General features: G+C 32.3%; 1 pseudogene; it reads right to left on the bottom strand.

The window, feature by feature from the left end:
• Positions 1-384: 384 nt before the first annotated feature.
• LOC145013706 (5S ribosomal RNA) lies at positions 385-503 on the bottom strand (annotated as a pseudogene).
• Positions 504-9,587: the final 9,084 nt, after the last annotated feature.

The following is a 9,587-nucleotide window of genomic DNA, read 5'->3' on the forward strand; positions in this document are numbered from 1 at the left end:
ATTTCACGAAGAGTTTCTCTGATCGTAATGTTTCCATGGTTTGTTGTAGATACTCTTTATGATTTCCTTCTTACTATGAGAGTAGATAAGCAAGCCATTTACAAGGACAATCACGAACTGATCCAAGTCAGAATAGCGTACCCTATTCATTAAGCTCATGAATACTATGGGTGTATTGGTCATATCCGAAGGATATCACTACGCACTCGTAGGGTCCACATCAAGTTCGGAAGATCGTCCTCGGGATATCCTTCATTAACACTCGTAACTGGTGATATTTGGATCTTGGGTTAATTTCTGAAATGCACCTCGTTCCTTGCGGTTGATCAACCAATTCATCTATGCAAGGCATAAGGTAATGATTTCTAATGGAAATCCTATTGAGGTCTGCATTAAGAGGACTTTCCAAGGTGTTACCCATACTAATACTCCTCTCGCCTAAGCACGTTTAACTGTGGAGTTCTGATGGGTTCCGGTGCATTAGTGTTGGTATGATCGCACCCGCTGAAGTCTGTCTTCTTGAAGAATAAGACTGGAGTTCTCAAAGTTGAGAAGCTTGGTCTTTTCATTTTGTTGCTGAATAGTCGTTAAATTGTCTGGACGGTTCTTGTATCTCCATGGGTGTTAGACCGTAGGGCGATCTGGTTACAGAAGTCGTATTAGGTTCTAAGTTTGTTCGCATGATGATGCGATCACTCGTAGTCTTGGGCAGTCTCCATCCTGAAGTTCATATTAGAAGTCATACATGGTTCATCAATCGCAGTCTCGTGTATACAAGTCGTATATAATTAAGATTGAAAATGTACTCGAATAAATGATTCTTCTTTAACCTCACATCCAAACAAGGAAAAGAAGTAAAAGTGGAATCATTAATTCTTAACCTGTAGAACCTTTATTATATACCACCCCTATGTATACATTCTTCAGCGATAAATCCACCGTATGGGTCTTTAGATTGAACTTGACGTACTGTAGGAGTGGTACTTCGGGGAGGTTTACTGAGATTTCTTCAGAAAGGATAAGGAACATGAGGTACTCTATGAATGAGCACTTCGGTGTTCTGTAATGATGGCTTCGCTAGAAAGAAGATTTCGAAGATAGAGATGCGCGCACAAAACTGGTATTGTGCGAATTGAATTGACTCTCGTGGTATAATAATATCGGACATACTTGAAAGTAAAGACACTAGATTTGAACATAAGGCGTTACAGACAAAACACAACAACGCAACTTTGAACAGAGTTATACTACTTTAGAGTAACTAGAGGAATGTTGTTGCAAACAAGGTATACTACAAAAGGCAAGTATACGCAGCACGAGGGTCCCTTTACTGACGGGGTCTCGCAAAAGATAAGAATCAAGTTGGACTAGTTTTAAACATGTTTTATGAGTCTGTTACAACGAACGCCTTAAATAATTTAATGATGGTCCGGGGTAGTCTCTCCTGCGGCAGTGATCCTTAGTATTTCCATGTCTGCGCCAAAGTTCTTTGTTATTGGACAATCCTTTTTTGACGTGCCCTATCTCACCATATTGGTGGTGGAAACGAGGTATCGAGTCGGAGTTATGTGGACGTGGGTGCTTTCGTTATTCTCCCTTTTCGGGCAATTTCTTTTATAGTGACCAGTGTCACCATAATAATAACAACCCTGGCTGGCTCTAGTGGTGGTGGTTCCACAGAAACGAGCAATGTGTCCCAGTCTGTTGCAATTGATACATTGCAATACCCAGCAGGCTCCATTATGATGATAGATACACTTGCTACACTTCGGGAGCGTTCCCCAATATTGCTTGCGTCCCTTTTGGGCTTGACGCTTCCGTTTCTTGAACTCTGAGTTGTGGCTTCGCAAGCCTGCGACTGTTATCGTTTGTTGGCTTCCTAGATTGATACTACGATCGGGATTTTCAACCCCTTCGTCAGCATTACTTGCGTTGATAGCGTTACGGTTTGCAAGGACATCTATCACGACAGCCATCACGGCAGCTGTAACTGCGACTTGGAAAGTAGCGGTGTCCATAGGATGTTTTTTCATCATGTTCTACTTCATACTCACAATTATAGAACATATCTATCAACAGGCTGTCTAAGGCTCCGGGAATAGGCCGCTTACTGTTGCTCACTATTTAATATATTTTTTCTTTTGCATGGAATTACAAAAACTCTAATGAAGGTAATTGGTGACATCAATCAGCCTAAAATTTAGCACTATATAAGCTCTATATTTATTATTATTTTCACTATTTTTCATATTTTTCGATGATACGTACCGTCAAGATATTTACTTTATGTAGCACTATGTTATAACTCGTGTACTACACGGTTGTCAAATATAAAAAACATATATAATTACAAAAAACATAGCATTTAATCATAAATTTGAAAACCCGTGTTTGTCACTGGTTAAGAACTTAAAATAGTAAAAATAATACATATTAAAATGGTCAATGTCCAACATTTTTATTGTATATAAAAATCTAAAAAAATACAGTGCTATAATTTAAGAGTAATAGAACATTGTTCATAACTAAAAAGAACTACAAAAAGTAAGTTTTTCCTATTAATGGTCTCCATTACTATTTTGTTGATAAAAAAAGTTTAAAAAAAGATCAAAATGTTAGTTCCTATTAAAGTACATCTTTATAGTATAAGAGAAAGTTATAGAAATGGTCCTTAAAAAAATAATAAAATAGTATAAATTTTCCCAAAATAAAGATATAAAAAGGGTAAAATTACAACAATTTACAACACCAAAGTAACCTTATAAAAATGAAAATTCGCAACATTCATTATAAGGAGCAAACCAATCCTGTAGAAATACTTTCCAAACTAATACGTCAAAAGCAATGCACTTTCATGTACTACCCTGTTATAGTAATGTACTTTGAATTGCACCCAAATGAAAGTTAACAAATGAATTAAATTTCCTTTGAAAAGCTTAACATGATGGAAATTCCTACTTAAGAAATCAACGACGTGTAATTAGTAGATTAAAATTTTGCACCTACGAACTATGATTAAAGAAAAAAATTGTTAATCTCAAGTATAAAGTATTGTAGTAGTTGATGAGCAGTTTTTCAAATGCTTTATGCTCTACATCCATGTTTAGAACAAACGACATAATACATCAAGGCCAACTAAACCAAATAACAACTTGATTTATTGAATCACTTAAGTTCAAACAATGAAAAATGAGTGCATCTTATACCTCTCTTCGATAACTCAATGTCAATATTTTAATATTTTATCTGAGTGCATCTTGATATCCGTTATGCGACTTCAAAAAAACCAAAATTGATACTTATTATGTTAAATTTAGCGAGATATGTGAAATTTGTTCAATGACTAGCCGTAATAAAATAGAGTATACTTTAAAATGGCATACCATGCTCTAAATCAACAGATTATGAAATTAATTAACAAACTCATGCGAACACCTTAAATAGTTGATCAGTAATCCGAAAAGACAACAATTAATTGAAAAAAAAAAAGAACTAACTTAATCTACTTACATTCCCTATGTTTGTACTCAAAGCATTACTACCATGATTAGATAAAACCATTACTACCTTGATTAGATCATAGCAACTTATTTACAACAAACCGAAGATCATGAAGGTACTTAATTACGACTCCCAAGCTCTAAAGGTCATTCATAAGTCAACCTATTTGATCGCAAGTTTATAAACCAATAGAAATACACATTTTTTGTATAAAAATGAAAACAAAACACTCTAAATTGTAACTAATTTGATGAAGTTGACAGTCCATTGTATACTTACATTAAACAATACTAACCAAATTCCTAATCACATGTGGAAATGGCATAAAAATTCATTACCAAATTCAACATTTTCAAGTTATTCCAATTTCTCCGGGTATTAAACCAATGATATTGCTTCTATATAAAATTCTAATAGAATATATGAATTTTATCATGTTCATGAAAGTAAAATAAGATGTTAAAAAAACATACAGCTATTGTAAGGCCAAAACTTTAAAAAGAATGAACCCCTTTCTAGATGACCCACAAATGTTCCTAAAAGATAAAAACCCACAATTTTAAGGTATATATATATATATATATATATATATATATATATATATATATATATATATATATATATATATATATATATATATATATATATATATATATATCATAATAATCTTTATAATTGTCATTATCGTCCGATCAAAAAATTTCATAGACCATGTCAAAACCTCAACTTTGTATATGGGAAATGACTGTCAAATGAGATAATTAAAAATTAAAATTTCCTATTATATGACACACAAAATGGTCATGTGAAGTGTACTCAATTTATCAATCTCCCCAAAAAAACATTGAATCTTTGATCTTCGGTACATGAATATAAAAAACCCTAAAATCAAAACCGAAAATCATAAAGAAAACAAATTTGGAATGATTACTTAGTGGTCACTTGTAGGTTTAAGGCCCTAAATATAACAATGCCTTAAAATCAAACAAAACAAAATCAAGATGAAAAAATAAATATAATAGGGTTGTCCTTACGGTGTTATCAATGTCTTCCAACTATAATTAGAACCAAAAGTAAGGATTCAGCCTAGTTCCACCATAAGTAAACATTAAGTAAGGGAAGGAATCATTGGGTCACGCTTCAACTTTCGCATCTCCATATGGATCTGAAAACTTAAAATACAAAAAATATGGAAAACCAAAAACAACTTGATGAACATAGACCTAAAAATTAAACGTGGGAAATTAAAATTCAAGCATTGTGGAAATAGATTAAATTAATACATCGTTTGGGCTTTATCAAAACTCGTATATAGGAGCCCAAGCACCGGAGACAGATAGACCCCATCGATGACCATGGAAAACGGCAAAAAAAAAAACCTTTGTCGACGGCTCGGAAAAAGATGGAAACAGAGAGCAAGTGAGATGGAGTTGGAGCTAAGGTTATGAGAAGAAGCAATGTAGATATATGGAAGATGGGGTGTTCAAATTTTAAATTTTGAATCTTGAATCCCTACATTCACGCTGTAAATAGCCTAAAAAATCAAGCTATTAGATATAAGAATTTGATGGTTTTAAGAGATGTGATGTGGGTAATTGAACTCTTATGCCAATTGTGTCCAAATACATGTTAAGACCGGAAAAGATAATATTGTATCACAAGAAGAAGCCACGTGGAATGTAGGTGTTTATATAAGAAGGACATGTGGCACCTTGGAGATGTTTTATTAGGAAGACAGGTATGTATATGGATCACAATCTGTGTTAAAGCTCTTGTTGTATTTGGTAACGTTAAATTGGTTCAATGAGCACAAGTTTCTGTATGCATATATTCATTTGATAAGTTATCAATATGATTTTATTATTTTATATGTTTATTAAAACATCATATTTCAAAATAAGAAAACAATTACAAGAACAAATTGTAATATTTTCAATGCATCTGACTTTCAAATAAGAAAGGAAATATGGGAAGATATGAGAAAGATACTCAAAAAGAGGTATTTCCCATTTTTTTTTATAGAATAATAGTTTCAATATAATATAAAAGTTTATATATAATGATTATTAAAGTTTTTGACTTTCTATGCTTAAATGATCAAATTATTTTTCCTTATTGGTCAATTTTTTTTTGCTTTGTAAACTTATAGATTACTTTGTATGTTATTTTATGTTGTTGGAATGCTTGAGCGAGTTTATATTTCAATATACTGAAATATTTATAGTGGCAATAACTTTCAGTAAGTGAAGTGTTATGTCAATCGTAGGTCATGCTTTTCACAGACTTTACATGTTTTAGTGTTTTTATAGCATAATGATTTTGTTTCTTTCTGTTAAGTTATTATACATTTGAGTAAATTACACGAATGGTTCCTATGGTTTGGGGTAATTTGCACGTTTGGTCCCTAATTTACCTTTTTAACTCGGAAGGTCCCTACTGTTTGTTTTTGTTACGCGTTTGGTCCCTTCTATTTGTTTTTGTTACGCGCTTGGTCCTTGTCTTACGTAAAAAAACTATTATTTTAATATGGAAAAATGATGGGAGTGGGGTTGAGAGTGTGTTTATTTAAATAAATTAAAAAATTAGGGGCAAAATAATCTTTTTAGGTAAGACAGGGACCAAGCGTGTAACAAAAACAAACAATAGGGACCTTCCGAGTTAAAAAAATAAGTTAGGGACCAAACGTGCAAATTACCCTAAACCATAGGGACCATTCATGTAATTTACTCTATACATTTAGTTTATTACTGAAGCATATTATTTTGAAAAAAAAATACCCAATTATAGCATTCTACTACAATTATTTTCCTCATTAGGACATTATATAATTGACAAGAAATGGCAACGTACTTTTGTTGATTTGTATATTATATCATCATACTTTTATTTCTTCGTGTTAAAAAAACCAAATTAGAGCATGTCATCCAAATAGATTTAAATTTTGCATTGGTTGTATGTTTTGCAATGATAAATAATAAGAGTCAAACACAATCTTTATCAAATGTTGGTTTGTTTCTCAAGGATCTTGTTTTTAAACATGACAAATTGTATGTTGTTTTATCTAGATTTCAAAGTAGAAAATGATTAAAATTATTAATTTTAGATAATGATGATAGACTAAAAAATAAAACATCCAATGTTGTGTATAAAGAAGTTTTTAGAAAATTATAAAACTTTGTAAAATTTTATTATTTATATCAATTTTTGTTTTTTTATTTAAATTTATAACGCATTATACAAAATGATAATTTTTTAACATATCTACAAATACAAAATGCTGATTGGATATCCAAACCAATATGCTTTTATAATTTAAACCAATCATTATATCAATATGTAATTTTAAACAAAACATATATATTTATTAATTATTAAATTTTTTAGTATGATTGCTCAATAATGAAGTTATAATTTAATTAAAGCTATTTTTTAATTTCTCACCCGTGGTATCCACGGGTTATAACCTAGTCATGTAATAAACTAATAAACCATTTCCTTTATCTATAAATGTCATTCTAATCAGCTTCTAGTTATCAGGGCAAGCCAAAAAGAACTTTGCTTCTAATTACAAGTTTATACCAATTTAGTTATAAGATTAGACACCTTAATCCAACAGTCCCCAACTTTGATAAGTCTATAACTACAATTGCTAGTATAACCTCGAACCAAACAACAAAGAGTGGTTTATAACACCATTGTTGAACTCAAATTCAAATCAAACATTGGCCCTATGATAAGTGATCAACTACTCCTTCATTCTTCATGATATCATATGGACACGAGACATAAATTATAATCAATATTATTGTCCAAGATCATGTTTCCTAATTTCCAATTTATGATGACGTGGTCAAACTGCCAACTGAGCACATCAGTCTAGTCTCGGTTGGACCCAACACTACAATATTAACATCCAATCACTAAGGGGCCTAAAGATACATCGCTTTTCCTGTTAGGGAAAAAGGAACGAATTACTTTGACAATATAGTCATACACTTTACTAACCAAATCATGCATGGAACTACTCTTTATAACATCCAATTATGAGATGTGTTTGGCTAAACCTATCCACAACTGATTAACAAACTACAAACTATATATTTATTCTTTAAGAATAGTAGATATTATCGTCTTAGAATTACTCATGATAAGATCCTTGAAGTAATCTCTAAGTGTGGGTTTATCCAATAATCAAAATCTCCATTTTCTAAGTACTCATGAATATTGTAGCAATACCCATGCAATGTCTAATCTCCATAGACAATCAACAAACGATTCAAGACAATCTTGAATCACTACTTACTTCCAAAAATATGAACGACTGTGGAATTCAAATAGTAACAAAATTATTCAGGAAGTGAAACATGCAAATTGAAACACAATAATAAATAATTGAATAAGGTAGTACAAATACTCATAAAAAAAATTCTCCATTATTTAATCACCAAAAACAATTCCAATTTATTTTGTTTAAAAGTTTCAACCTATCAACTAACTACTAAAACTAATGTCGCCTCTCAAATCAATGCTCCTAGCATGCTGGATGTGCTTGGCCCTACTTAGAGCCTTTGTGAAAGGATTTGCAAGATTATCTTCTGATGACACTCGTTCACTAGGAGATGCCCACCTTCTACTCTATGTTTGATGTAATGCTATTTCCTATCAATATACTTGGACCTTCCATGATCTTTCAGTTCTTTGGTTAAAGCAATCGCACATTCACTGTCACAAAATAGTTACATTGGTTCGTCAATAGTCGGAACAACTACAAGATTCCTGATGAAATTCTTTAACCAAGACGATTCCTTTGATATTTCACTCGCTGTTATGCACTATGATTCACAAGTATAATTGCCCCCCATTTTTTGCTTGGAACTCTTCTATGTCACTGCTCCACAATTCAATAGGAACATCTAGCTAGACTATGAAAAAAGGTTATCTTTTTCTATTTGAAAGTTGACGTCACTATAACCTATCACTCTCAAGGTATCATTTCCACCAAGAACTAAGAACATTTATGTGGATCTTTGTAAATACTTTAGAATATTCTTGACAGCTATCCAGTGGGCTCTATCTGGATTATCCTGAAATTGAGTCACCATTCTCAAGGCATAAGACACATCAGGAAGAATACAATGTTGGATTAGTATCTAAGTCCATAACTATAATTAGTATGTACTTGACGTGACTCGGCATGGTCCATTTGGGTTGCATGGCATCGGAACATTTGGATAAACCTTTTATGAGTAGAAGACATTTGTAACATATTAATATATTATTAGTTCTAATCTATTAATATGAAATCATGTTATTTAATTAGAATTGATCAAGAATTAATTTGGACTTAATTTAGCGATCAAAGAGAGTAATTAAATATATGGGGATTGATTGTGTAAATCATTCATTCTTATATATGTGGGCTTATGATCCATGATTCCATATATGGGGTTTAACCCATGTGGTAACCCATGGATACTCCATGGAGGTTAAAACCCATGGAGCATAAGGAATGGGTAAATTCATGGGTTACATGGTGTAACCCTAATGTGTACGCTATATAAGGACCCCTTTAGCTCACGAAATTAGCACTAGTGATACATATATGAGGCTAGCCGATTTGAGCATAAGCTTCTTCTTCTCATGGTTATTCCAAGTGTTGATGATGTGTGAACCATTTGAGGTGTCACACTTGAGGCACTAGGCTCTCGAGCTTCATGGATTCAGGCTACATTAACAAGGTATGTATTATATCTATTTTATTACCCAAGTATCAAAGATTGTATGCTAGTTAGAGTAATACCTTAGGATATTCATATTTGCATGTATAATAGAGAAGACATAGATCCAAGCTATTTAGGGTTGCATGTACACCATATGAGTGTTAGAATGCTCAAAATCAATCAGTGGTATCAGAGCCTAGGTTTGTTTTCACTTATACTTGATGCAAACTTGTTTTTTCAAAGCTGAAACTATCCAGACCATAAAACTCGATGAGTTTATGAAAAAAAACTAGATGATTTCATCATTTTGGGCATGAAGTCGATGAGTTCCTCAAGGAACTCAACGAGTGTTAGAATAATTGATGC

The sequence above is a fragment of the Lactuca saligna genome, chromosome 8, assembly GCF_052625555.1.
Source record: "Lactuca saligna cultivar CGN05327 chromosome 8, ASM5262555v1, whole genome shotgun sequence".
Lineage (NCBI taxonomy): Eukaryota > Viridiplantae > Streptophyta > Magnoliopsida > Asterales > Asteraceae > Lactuca > Lactuca saligna.